Source organism: Sus scrofa, chromosome 14 (assembly GCF_054392235.1).
Source record: "Sus scrofa isolate SSC_HxYL_T2T_F1_AM1 chromosome 14, Sscrofa_HxYL_maternal_Yorkshire_Landrace_v2.0, whole genome shotgun sequence".
In the NCBI taxonomy this organism is placed as follows: domain Eukaryota; kingdom Metazoa; phylum Chordata; class Mammalia; order Artiodactyla; family Suidae; genus Sus; species Sus scrofa.
In genome coordinates, this window is record NC_139396.1 from 4,459,365 (window position 1) to 4,474,380 (window position 15,016).

The window sequence follows — 15,016 nt, forward strand, 5'->3', positions numbered from 1 at the left end:
ATAGGGTTCCATTTCTTCATGCTGCATGGATCACACTGCATTCAATCACACTGCATGGAATCCACTGCATTCAATCGGGATGAATTTTACCAGGCTGCATTGAATCCACTGCATTCTATCAAGCTTCATGGAATCCACTGCATTCAATCGGGATGCATTTTACCAGGCTGCATGGAATACACTGCATTCAATCACGCTGCATCGATTTCACTGCATTCTATTGGGATCCATTGCGCCATGATGCATGGAATCCACTGCCTTCAGTTAAGATCAATTGGGCCACGCTGCATAGAATCCACTGCATTGAATGGGGATCCATTTAGCCACGCTGCATTGTATACACTGCGTTCAATCAGGACGCATTTCACCACGCTGCATGGAATACATGGCATTCAATCGGGATGCTTGTGGCCATGCTGCATAAAATCCACTGCATTCATTCATGCTGCAGGAATCCACTGCATTCAATCATGCTGCATAAAATCCCCTGCATTCAATAGGGTTCCATTTCTTCATGCTGCATGGAATCGACTTCATTCAATCATGCTGCATGGAATCCACAGCATTTAATTGGGATGCATTTTACCAGGCTGCATGGAATCCACTGCATTCAATCATGCTGAATAAAATCCACTGCATTCAATCGGGATGCATTTTACCAGGATGCATGGAATCCACTGCATTCAATCACAATACATGGAATCCACTGCATTCAATCGGGATGCATTTTACCAGGCTGCCTGGAGTACACTGCATTCCATCAGAATGCATGGAATCCACTGCATTCAATGACGCTGCATGGAATCCACTGCATTCTATCCGGATGCTTTTGGCCATGCTGCATAAAGTACACTGCATTCAATCATGCAGCAAGGAATCCACTGCATCCAATCGCCATGTTTTTGGCCATGCTGCATAAAATCCACTGCATTCAATCGGGATGCATTGGGCCTCGCTGCATGGTCTCCACTGCATACAAACGAGATCCATTGCCCCACAATGAATGGAATGTTCTGCATTCAATGACGCTGCATGAAATCCACTGCATTCAATCGGGATGCTTTGGGCCATGCTGCAAATACTCCACTGTATTCAATCATGCTGCATGGAATCCACTGCCTTCAATCGGGATGCTTTTGGCCATGCTGCATATAATCCACTGCATTCAATCGGGATGCATTGGGCCTCACTGCGTCAACCGCACTGAATACAATCGGGATCCATTGTGCCACAATGCATGGAGTCGTCTGCATTCAATGACGCTGCATGGAATCCACTGCATTCAATGGGGATGCTTTGGGCCATGCTGCAAAAAATTCACTGCATTCATTCAGGCTGCAGGAATCCAGTGCATTCAATCATGCTGCATAAAATACACTTCATTCAATAGGCTTCCATTATTTCATGCTGCCTGGAACACACTGAATTCAATCATGCTGCATGGAATCCAATGCATTCAATAGGGATGCATTTTACCAGGCTGCATGGAATCCACTGCATTCAATCATGCTGCAAGTATCCACTGCAATCAATCATGCTGCATTAAATTCCCTGCATTCAATAGGGTTCCATTTCTTCATGCTGCCTGGAATACACTGCATTAAATCACGCTGCATGGAATCCACTGCATTCAATTAGGATGCATTTTACCAGGCTGCATGGAATCCACTGCATTCACACATGCTGCATGGAATCCACTGCATTCCATCGGGATGCATTTGGCCATGCTGCATAAAACCGACTGCATTCAATCATGCTGCACGATATCCACTGCATTCAATCGGGATATTTTCGGACATGCTGCAAAAAATCCACTGCAGTAAATCGGGATTCTTTTGGCCAAGCTTCAAAAAATCCACTGCATTCAATCATGCTGCAGGAATCCACTGCATTCAATCATGCTGCATAAAATCCACTGAATTCCACAGGGTTCAATTTCTTCATGCTGCATGGAATCCACTGAGTTCAATCATCCTGCATGGAATCCACTGCATTCAATGACGCTGCATGGAATCCACTGCATTCTATCGGGACGCTTTTGGCCATGCTGCATAAAATCCACTGCATTCAATCATGCTGCATGGAATCCAGTGCATCCAATCGGGATATTGTGGGTCATGCTGCATAAAACCCACTGCATTCAATCGGGATGCATTGGGCCTCACTGCATGAACTCAACTGAATACATACGGGATCCATTGTGCCACAATGCAGGGAGTCTTCTGCATTCAATGACGCTGCATGGAATCCACTGCATTCAATCGGGATGCTTTTGGCCATGCTGCATAAAATCCACTGCATTCAATCATGCTGCATGTAATCCACCTGATTCAATCGGGATGTTTTGGGACATGCTGCAGAAAATCCCCTGCATTAAATCGGGATGATTTGGGCCATGCTGCAAAAAATCCACTGCATTCAATCATGCTGCAGTTATCCACTGCATTCATTCGGAATACTTTGGGCCTTGCTGCTAATAATCCACAGCATTCAATCATGCTGCAGGTATCCACTGCATTCAATCATGCTGCATTAAATTCCCTGCATTCAATAGGGTTCCATTTCTTCATGCTGCCTGGAATGCACTGCATTAAATCACGCTGCATGGAATCCATTGCATTCAATTGGGATGCATTTTACCAGGCTGCATGGAATCCACTGCATTCAAGCATGCTTCATGGAATCCACTGCATTCAATCCGGATGCATGTTACCAGGCTGCATGTATTACACTGCATTCAATGACATTGCATGGAATCCACTGCCTTCAATCGGGATGTTTTGGCCCTGCTGCATTAAATCAACTGCATTCAATCGGGATGCATTGGGCCTCACTGCGTCAACTGCACTGAGTACAATCGGGATCCATTTTGGCACAATACATGGAGTCCTCTATATTCAATGACGCTGCATGTAATCCACTGCATTAAATCGTAATGCTTTGTGCCATGCTGCAAAAAATCCACTGCATTCATTCATGCCGCAGGAATCCACTGCAATCAATCATGCTGCATAAAATCAACTGCATTCAATAGGGTTCCATTACTTCATGCTGTCTGGAATACACTGAATTCAATCACGCTGCATGGAATCCAATGCATTCAATAGGGATGCATTTTACCAGGCTGCATGGAATCCACTGCATTCAATCATGCTGCATGGAATCCACTGCATTCAATCGGGATGCATTTTACCAGGCTGCATGGATTTCACTGCATTCAATCACAATGCATGGAATCCACTGCATTCTATCGGGATGCTTTTGGCCATGCTGCATAAAATCCACTGCATTCAATCATGCTGCATGGAATCCAGTGCATCCAATCGGGATATTGTGGGTCATGCTGCATAAAATCCACTGCATTCAATCATGCTGCATGGAATCCAGTGCATCCAATCGGGATTTGTGGGTCATGCTGCATAAAATCCAATGCATTCAATCATGCTGCACCGTATCCACTGCATTCAGTCGGGATGTTTTGGGACATGCTGCAGAAAATTCACTGCATTAAATCAGGATGCTTTGGGCCATTCTGCAAAAAATCCACTGCATTCAATCATGCTGCATAAAATCCACTGCATTCAATATGGTTCCATTTCTTCATGCTGCATGGATCACACTGCATTAAATCACACTGCATGGAATCCTCTGCATTCAATCGGGATTAATTTTACCAGGCTGCATTGAATCCACTGCATTCAATCAGTATCCATTGCACCACACTGCATTGAATCCACTGCATTCAATTGAGATCAATTGGGCAACGATGCATAGAATCCACTGCATTCAATAGGGATCCAATAAGCCACACTGAATGGTATACACTGCGTTCAATCAGGATGCATTTCACCACGCTGCATGGAATCCACGGCATTCAATCGGGTTGCATGGGGCCATGCTGCATAAAATCCACTGCATTCCATCGAGATGCATTTGGCCTCGCTGCATGGACTCCACTGCACACAATCGTGATCCATTTCGCCACAATGAATGGAATTCTCAGCATTCAATGACGCTGCATGGAATCCTCTGCATTGAATCGGGATGCTTTTGGCCATGCTGCATAAAATCCACTGCCTCAGTCATGCTGCACGGTACCACTGCATTCAATCGGGATGTTTTGGGACATGCTGAATAAAATCCACTGCATTAAATCGGGATGCATTGGGCCAAGCTGCAAAAACTCCACTGCATTCAATCATGCTGCATGGAATCTACTGCTTTCAATCGGGATGCATTTTACCAGGATGCGTGGAATCCACTGCATTCAATACAATGCATAGAATCCACTGCATTCATTGACGCTGCATGGAATCATCTGCATTCAATCGGGATGCTTTTGGCCATGCTGCATAAAATCCACTGCATTCAATCGAGATGTATTGGGACATGCTGCAGAAAATCCACTGCATTAAATCGGGATGCTTTGGGCCAAGCTGCAAAAAATCCACTGCATTCAATCATGCTGCAGGAATCCACTGCATTTAATCATGCTGCATAAAATACCCTGCATTCAATAAGGTTCCATTTCTTCATGCTGCATGGAATCCACTGCATTCAATCGGGATTCATTTTACCAGGCTGCATGGATCATACTGCATTAAATCACACTGCATGGAATCCACTGCATTCAAATGGAATGAATTTTATCAGGCTGCATGGAATCCACTGCATTCAATCAGGCTGCATGGAATCCACTGCATTCAATCGGGATGCATTTTACCACGCTGCATGAATTACACTGCATTCAATCACAATGCATGGAATCCACTGCATTCAATGACGCTGCATGGAATCCACTGCATTCTATCGGGACGCTTTTGGCCATGCTGCATAAAATCCACTGCATTCAATCATGCTGCATGGAATCCAGTGCATCCAATCGGGATATTGTGGGTCATGCTGCATAAAATCCAATGCATTCAATCATGCTGCACCGTATCCACTGCATTCAGTCGGGATGTTTTGGGACATGCTGCAGAAAATTCACTGCATTAAATCAGGATGCTTTGGGCCATTCTGCAAAAAATCCACTGCATTCAATCATGCTGCATAAAATCCACTGCATTCAATATGGTTCCATTTCTTCATGCTGCATGGATCACACTGCATTAAATCACACTGCATGGAATCCTCTGCATTCAATCGGGATTAATTTTACCAGGCTGCATTGAATCCACTGCATTCAATCAGTATCCATTGCACCACACCGCATAGAATCCACTGCATTCAATTGAGATCAATTGGGCAACGATGCATAGAATCCACTGCATTCAATAGGGATCCAATTAGCCACACTGAATGGTATACACTGCGTTCAATCAGGATGCATTTCACCACGCTGCATGGAATCCACGGCATTCAATCGGGTTGCATTGGGCCTCACTGCGTGAACTCAACTGAATACATACGGGATCCATTGTGCCACAATGCAGGGAGTCTTCTGCATTCAATGACGCTGCATGGAATCCACTGCATTCAATTGGGATGCTTTTGGCCATGCTGCATAAAATCCACTGCATTCAATCATGCTGCATGTAATCCACCTGATTCAATCGGGATGTTTTGGGACATGCTGCAGAAAATCCCCTGCATTAAATCGGGATGATTTGGGCCATGCTGCAAAAAATCCACTGCATTCAATCATGCTGCAGATATCCACTGCATTCATTCGGAATACTTTGGGCCTTGCTGCTAATAATCCACAGCATTCAATCATGCTGCAGGTATCCACTGCATTCAATCATGCTGCATTAAATTCCCTGCATTCAATAGGGTTCCATTTCTTCATGCTGCCTGGAATGCACTGCATTAAATCACGCTGCATGGAATCCATTGCATTCAATTGGGATGCATTTTACCAGGCTGCATGGAATCCACTGCATTCAAGCATGCTTCATGGAATCCACTGCATTCAATCCGGATGCATGTTACCAGGCTGCATGTATTACACTGCATTCAATGACATTGCATGGAATCCACTGCCTTCAATCGGGATGCTTTTGGCCCTGCTGCATTAAATCAACTGCATTCAATCGGGATGCATTGGGCCTCACTGCGTCAACTGCACTGAGTACAATCGGGATCCATTTTGGCACAATACATGGAGTCCTCTATATTCAATGACGCTGCATGGAATCCACTGCATTAAATCGTAATGCTTTGTGCCATGCTGCAAAAAATCCACTGCATTCATTCATGCCGCAGGAATCCACTGCAATCAATCATGCTGCATAAAATCAACTGCATTCAATAGGGTTCCATTACTTCATGCTGTCTGGAATACACTGAATTCAATCACGCTGCATGGAATCCAATGCATTCAATAGGGATGCATTTTACCAGGCTGCATGGAATCCACTGCATTCAATCATGCTGCATGGAATCCACTGCATTCAATCGGGATGCATTTTACCAGGCTGCATGGATTTCACTGCATTCAATCACAATGCATGGAATCCACTGCATTCTATCGGGATGCTTTTGGCCATGCTGCATAAAATCCACTGCATTCAATCATGCTGCATGGAATCCAGTGCATCCAATCGGGATATTGTGGGTCATGCTGCATAAAATCCAATGCATTCAATCATGCTGCACCGTATCCACTGCATTCAGTCGGGATGTTTTGGGACATGCTGCAGAAAATTCACTGCATTAAATCAGGATGCTTTGGGCCATTCTGCAAAAAATCCACTGCATTCAATCATGCTGCATAAAATCCACTGCATTCAATATGGTTCCATTTCTTCATGCTGCATGGATCACACTGCATTAAATCACACTGCATGGAATCCTCTGCATTCAATCGGGATTAATTTTACCAGGCTGCATTGAATCCACTGCATTCAATCAGTATCCATTGCACCACACTGCATTGAATCCACTGCATTCAATTGAGATCAATTGGGCAACGATGCATAGAATCCACTGCATTCAATAGGGATCCAATTAGCCACACTGAATGGTATACACTGCGTTCAATCAGGATGCATTTCACCACGCTGCATGGAATCCACGGCATTCAATCGGGTTGCATGGGGCCATGCTGCATAAAATCCACTGCATTCCATCGAGATGCATTTGGCCTCGCTGCATGGACTCCACTGCACACAATCGTGATCCATTTCGCCACAATGAATGGAATTCTCAGCATTCAATGACGCTGCATGGAATCCACTGCATTAAATCAGAGATGCTTTGGGACATGTTGCAAAAAATCCACTGCATTCAATAATTCTGCAGGAATCCACAGCATTCAATCATGCTGCATAAAATACCCTGCCTTCAATAGTGTTCCATTTCTTCATGCTGCATGGAATACACTGCATTCAATCAGGATGCATGGAATCCACATCATTTAATTGAGGTGCATTTTACCAGGCTGCATGGAATCCACTGCATTCAATCATGCTGCATGGAATCCACTGCATTCAATCGGGATGCATTTTACCACGCTGCATGAATTACACTGCATTCAATCACAATGCATGGAATCCACTGCATTCAATGACGCTGCATGGAATCCACTGCACTCAATCGGGATACTTTTGGCAATGCTGCATAAAACCCACTGCATTCAATCGGGATGCATTGGGCCTCACTGCGTGAACTCAACTGAATACATACGGGATCCATTGTGCCACAATGCAGGGAGTCTTCTGCATTCAATGACGCTGCATGGAATCCACTGCATTCAATTGGGATGCTTTTGGCCATGCTGCATAAAATCCACTGCATTCAATCATGCTGCATGTAATCCACCTGATTCAATCGGGATGTTTTGGGACATGCTGCAGAAAATCCCCTGCATTAAATCGGGATGATTTGGGCCATGCTGCAAAAAATCCACTGCATTCAATCATGCTGCAGGTATCCACTGCATTCATTCGGAATACTTTGGGCCTTGCTGCTAATAATCCACAGCATTCAATCATGCTGCAGGTATCCACTGCATTCAATCATGCTGCATTAAATTCCCTGCATTCAATAGGGTTCCATTTCTTCATGCTGCCTGGAATGCACTGCATTAAATCACGCTGCATGGAATCCATTGCATTCAATTGGGATGCATTTTACCAGGCTGCATGGAATCCACTGCATTCAAGCATGCTTCATGGAATCCACTGCATTCAATCCGGATGCATGTTACCAGGCTGCATGTATTACACTGCATTCAATGACATTGCATGGAATCCACTGCCTTCAATCGGGATGCTTTTGGCCCTGCTGCATTAAATCAACTGCATTCAATCGGGATGCATTGGGCCTCACTGCGTCAACTGCACTGAGTACAATCGGGATCCATTTTGGCACAATACATGGAGTCCTCTATATTCAATGACGCTGCATGTAATCCACTGCATTAAATCGTAATGCTTTGTGCCATGCTGCAAAAAATCCACTGCATTCATTCATGCCGCAGGAATCCACTGCAATCAATCATGCTGCATAAAATCAACTGCATTCAATAGGGTTCCATTACTTCATGCTGTCTGGAATACACTGAATTCAATCACGCTGCATGGAATCCAATGCATTCAATAGGGATGCATTTTACCAGGCTGCATGGAATCCACTGCATTCAATCATGCTGCATGGAATCCACTGCATTCAATCGGGATGCATTTTACCAGGCTGCATGGATTTCACTGCATTCAATGACGCTGCATGGAATCCACTGCATTCTATCGGGATGCTTTTGGCCATGCTGCATAAAATCCACTGCATTCAATCATGCTGCATGGAATCCAGTGCATCCAATCGGGATATTGTGGGTCATGCTGCATAAAATCCAATGCATTCAATCATGCTGCACCGTATCCACTGCATTCAGTCGGGATGTTTTGGGACATGCTGCAGAAAATTCACTGCATTAAATCAGGATGCTTTGGGCCATTCTGCAAAAAATCCACTGCATTCAATCATGCTGCATAAAATCCACTGCATTCAATATGGTTCCATTTCTTCATGCTGCATGGATCACACTGCATTAAATCACACTGCATGGAATCCTCTGCATTCAATCGGGATTAATTTTACCAGGCTGCATTGAATCCACTGCATTCAATCAGTATCCATTGCACCACACTGCATTGAATCCACTGCATTCAATTGAGATCAATTGGGCAACGATGCATAGAATCCACTGCATTCAATAGGGATCCAAATAGCCACACTGAATGGTATACACTGCGTTCAATCAGGATGCATTTCACCACGCTGCATGGAATCCACGGCATTCAATCGGGTTGCATGGGGCCATGCTGCATAAAATCCACTGCATTCCATCGAGATGCATTTGGCCTCGCTGCATGGACTCCACTGCACACAATCGTGATCCATTTCGCCACAATGAATGGAATTCTCAGCATTCAATGACGCTGCATGGAATCCACTGCATTAAATCAGAGATGCTTTGGGACATGTTGCAAAAAATCCACTGCATTCAATAATTCTGCAGGAATCCACAGCATTCAATCATGCTGCATAAAATACCCTGCCTTCAATAGTGTTCCATTTCTTCATGCTGCATGGAATACACTGCATTCAATCAGGATGCATGGAATCCACATCATTTAATTGAGGTGCATTTTACCAGGCTGCATGGAATCCACTGCATTCAATCATGCTGCATGGAATCCACTGCATTCAATCGGGATGCATTTTACCACGCTGCATGAATTACACTGCATTCAATCACAATGCATGGAATCCACTGCATTCAATGACGCTGCATGGAATCCACTGCACTCAATCGGGATACTTTTGGCAATGCTGCATAAAACCCACTGCATTCAATCGGGATGCATTGGGCCTCACTGCGTGAACTCAACTGAATACATACGGGATCCATTGTGCCACAATGCAGGGAGTCTTCTGCATTCAATGACGCTGCATGGAATCCACTGCATTCAATTGGGATGCTTTTGGCCATGCTGCATAAAATCCACTGCATTCAATCATGCTGCATGTAATCCACCTGATTCAATCGGGATGTTTTGGGACATGCTGCAGAAAATCCCCTGCATTAAATCGGGATGATTTGGGCCATGCTGCAAAAAATCCACTGCATTCAATCATGCTGCAGGTATCCACTGCATTCATTCGGAATACTTTGGGCCTTGCTGCTAATAATCCACAGCATTCAATCATGCTGCAGGTATCCACTGCATTCAATCATGCTGCATTAAATTCCCTGCATTCAATAGGGTTCCATTTCTTCATGCTGCCTGGAATGCACTGCATTAAATCACGCTGCATGGAATCCATTGCATTCAATTGGGATGCATTTTACCAGGCTGCATGGAATCCACTGCATTCAAGCATGCTTCATGGAATCCACTGCATTCAATCCGGATGCATGTTACCAGGCTGCATGTATTACAGTGCATTCAATGACATTGCATGGAATCCACTGCCTTCAATCGGGATGCTTTTGGCCCTGCTGCATTAAATCAACTGCATTCAATCGGGATGCATTGGGCCTCACTGCGTCAACTGCACTGAGTACAATCGGGATCCATTTTGGCACAATACATGGAGTCCTCTATATTCAATGACGCTGCATGGAATCCACTGCATTAAATCGTAATGCTTTGTGCCATGCTGCAAAAAATCCACTGCATTCATTCATGCCGCAGGAATCCACTGCAATCAATCATGCTGCATAAAATCAACTGCATTCAATAGGGTTCCATTACTTCATGCTGTCTGGAATACACTGAATTCAATCACGCTGCATGGAATCCAATGCATTCAATAGGGATGCATTTTACCAGGCTGCATGGAATCCACTGCATTCAATCATGCTGCATGGAATCCACTGCATTCAATCGGGATGCATTTTACCAGGCTGCATGGATTTCACTGCATTCAATGACGCTGCATGGAATCCACTGCATTCTATCGGGATGCTTTTGGCCATGCTGCATAAAATCCACTGCATTCAATCATGCTGCATGGAATCCAGTGCATCCAATCGGGATATTGTGGGTCATGCTGCATAAAATCCAATGCATTCAATCATGCTGCACCGTATCCACTGCATTCAGTCGGGATGTTTTGGGACATGCTGCAGAAAATTCACTGCATTAAATCAGGATGCTTTGGGCCATTCTGCAAAAAATCCACTGCATTCAATCATGCTGCATAAAATCCACTGCATTCAATATGGTTCCATTTCTTCATGCTGCATGGATCACACTGCATTAAATCACACTGCATGGAATCCTCTGCATTCAATCGGGATTAATTTTACCAGGCTGCATTGAATCCACTGCATTCAATCAGTATCCATTGCACCACACTGCATTGAATCCACTGCATTCAATTGAGATCAATTGGGCAACGATGCATAGAATCCACTGCATTCAATAGGGATCCAATTAGCCACACTGAATGGTATACACTGCGTTCAATCAGGATGCATTTCACCACGCTGCATGGAATCCACGGCATTCAATCGGGTTGCATGGGGCCATGCTGCATAAAATCCACTGCATTCCATCGAGATGCATTTGGCCTCGCTGCATGGACTCCACTGCACACAATCGTGATCCATTTCGCCACAATGAATGGAATTCTCAGCATTCAATGACGCTGCATGGAATCCACTGCATTAAATCAGAGATGCTTTGGGACATGTTGCAAAAAATCCACTGCATTCAATAATTCTGCAGGAATCCACAGCATTCAATCATGCTGCATAAAATACCCTGCCTTCAATAGTGTTCCATTTCTTCATGCTGCATGGAATACACTGCATTTAATCAGGATGCATGGAATCCACATCATTTAATTGAGGTGCATTTTACCAGGCTGCATGGAATCCACTGCATTCAGTCATGCTGCATGGAATCCACTGCATTCAATCGGGATGCATTTTACCACGCTGCATGAATTACACTGCATTCAATCACAATGCATGGAATCCACTGCATTCAATGACGCTGCATGGAATCCACTGCACTCAATCGGGATACTTTTGGCAATGCTGCATAAAACCCACTGCATTCAATCGGGATGCATTGGGCCTCACTGCGTGAACTCAACTGAATACATACGGGATCCATTGTGCCACAATGCAGGGAGTCTTCTGCATTCACTGACGCTGCATGGAATCCACTGCATTCAATCGGGATGCTTTTGGCCATGCTGCATAAAATCCACTTCATTCAATCATGCTGCATGTAATCCACCTGATTCAATCGGGATGTTTTGGGACATGCTGCAGAAAATCCCCTGCATTAAATCGGGATGATTTGGGCCATGCTGCAAAAAATCCACTGCATTCAATCATGCTGCAGGTATCCACTGCATTCATTCGGAATACTTTGGGCCTTGCTGCTAATAATCCACAGCATTCAATCATGCTGCAGGTATCCACTGCATTCAATCATGCTGCATTAAATTCCCTGCATTCAATAGGGTTCCATTTCTTCATGCTGCCTGGAATGCACTGCATTAAATCACGCTGCATGGAATCCATTGCATTCAATTGGGATGCATTTTACCAGGCTGCATGGAATCCACTGCATTCAAGCATGCTTCATGGAATCCACTGCATTCAATCCGGATGCATGTTACCAGGCTGCATGTATTACACTGCATTCAATGACATTGCATGGAATCCACTGCCTTCAATCGGGATGTTTTGGCCCTGCTGCATTAAATCAACTGCATTCAATCGGGATGCATTGGGCCTCACTGCGTCAACTGCACTGAGTACAATCGGGATCCATTTTGGCACAATACATGGAGTCCTCTATATTCAATGACGCTGCATGGAATCCACTGCATTAAATCGTAATGCTTTGTGCCATGCTGCAAAAAATCCACTGCATTCATTCATGCCGCAGGAATCCACTGCAATCAATCATGCTGCATAAAATCAACTGCATTCAATAGGGTTCCATTACTTCATGCTGTCTGGAATACACTGAATTCAATCACGCTGCATGGAATCCAATGCATTCAATAGGGATGCATTTTACCAGGCTGCATGGAATCCACTGCATTCAATCATGCTGCATGGAATCCACTGCATTCAATCGGGATGCATTTTACCAGGCTGCATGGATTTCACTGCATTCAATGACGCTGCATGGAATCCACTGCATTCTATCGGGATGCTTTTGGCCATGCTGCATAAAATCCACTGCATTCAATCATGCTGCATGGAATCCAGTGCATCCAATCGGGATATTGTGGGTCATGCTGCATAAAATCCAATGCATTCAATCATGCTGCACCGTATCCACTGCATTCAGTCGGGATGTTTTGGGACATGCTGCAGAAAATTCACTGCATTAAATCAGGATGATTTGGGCCATTCTGCAAAAAATCCACTGCATTCAATCATGCTGCATAAAATCCACTGCATTCAATAGGGTTCCATTTCTTCATGCTGCATGGATCACACTGCATTAAATCACACTGCATGGAATCCTCTGCATTCAATCGGGATTAATTTTACCAGGCTGCATTGAATCCACTGCATTCAATCAGTATCCATTGCACCACACTGCATTGAATCCACTGCATTCAATTGAGATCAATTGGGCAACGATGCATAGAATCCACTGCATTCAATAGGGATCCAATTAGCCACACTGAATGGTATACACTGCGTTCAATCAGGATGCATTTCACCACGCTGCATGGAATCCACGGCATTCAATCGGGTTGCATGGGGCCATGCTGCATAAAATCCACTGCATTCCATCGAGATGCATTTGGCCTCGCTGCATGGACTCCACTGCACACAATCGTGATCCATTTCGCCACAATGAATGGAATTCTCAGCATTCAATGACGCTGCATGTAATCCTCTGCATTGAATCGGGATGCTTTTGGCCATGCTGCATAAAATCCACTGCATCAGTCATGCTGCACGGTACCACTGCATTCAATCGGGATATTTTGGGACATGCTGAATAAAATCCACTGCATTAAACCGGGATGCATTGGGCCAAGCTGCAAAAACTCCACTGCATTCAATCATGCTGCATGGAATCTACTGCTTTCAATCGGGATGCATTTTACCAGGATGCGTGGAATCCACTGCTTTCAATACAATGCATAGAATCCACTGCATTCATTGACGCTGCATGGAATCATCTGCATTCAATCGGGATGCTTTTGGCCATGCTGCATAAAATCCACTGCATTCAATCGAGATGTATTGGGACATGCTGCAGAAAATCCACTGCATTAAATCGGGATGCTTTGGGCCAAGCTGCAAAAAATCCACTGCATTCAATCATGCTGCAGGAATCCACTGCATTTAATCATGCTGCATAAAATACCCTGCATTCAATAAGGTTCCATTTCTTCATGCTGCATGGAATCCACTGCATTCAATCGGGATTCATTTTACCAGGCTGCATGGATCATACTGCATTAAATCACACTGCATGGAATCCACTGCATTCAAATGGAATGAATTTTATCAGGCTGCATGGAATCCACTGCATTCAATCTGGCTGCATGGAATCCACTGCATTCAATCGGGATGCATTTTACCACGCTGCATGAATTACACTGCATTCAATCACAATGCATGGAATCCACTGCATTCAATGACGCTGCATGGAATCCACTGCATTCTATCGGGACGCTTTTGGCCATGCTGCATAAAATCCACTGCATTCAATCATGCTGCATGGAATCCAGTGCATCCAATCGGGATATTGTGGGTCATGCTGCATAAAATCCAATGCATTCAATCATGCTGCACCGTATCCACTGCATTCAGTCGGGATGTTTTGGGACATGCTGCAGAAAATTCACTGCATTAAATCAGGATGCTTTGGGCCATTCTGCAAAAAATCCACTGCATTCAATCATGCTGCATAAAATCCACTGCATTCAATATGGTTCCATTTCTTCATGCTGCATGGATCACACTGCATTAAATCACACTGCATGGAATCCTCTGCATTCAATCGGGATTAATTTTACCAGGCTGCATTGAATCCACTGCATTCAATCAGTATCCATTGCACCACACTGC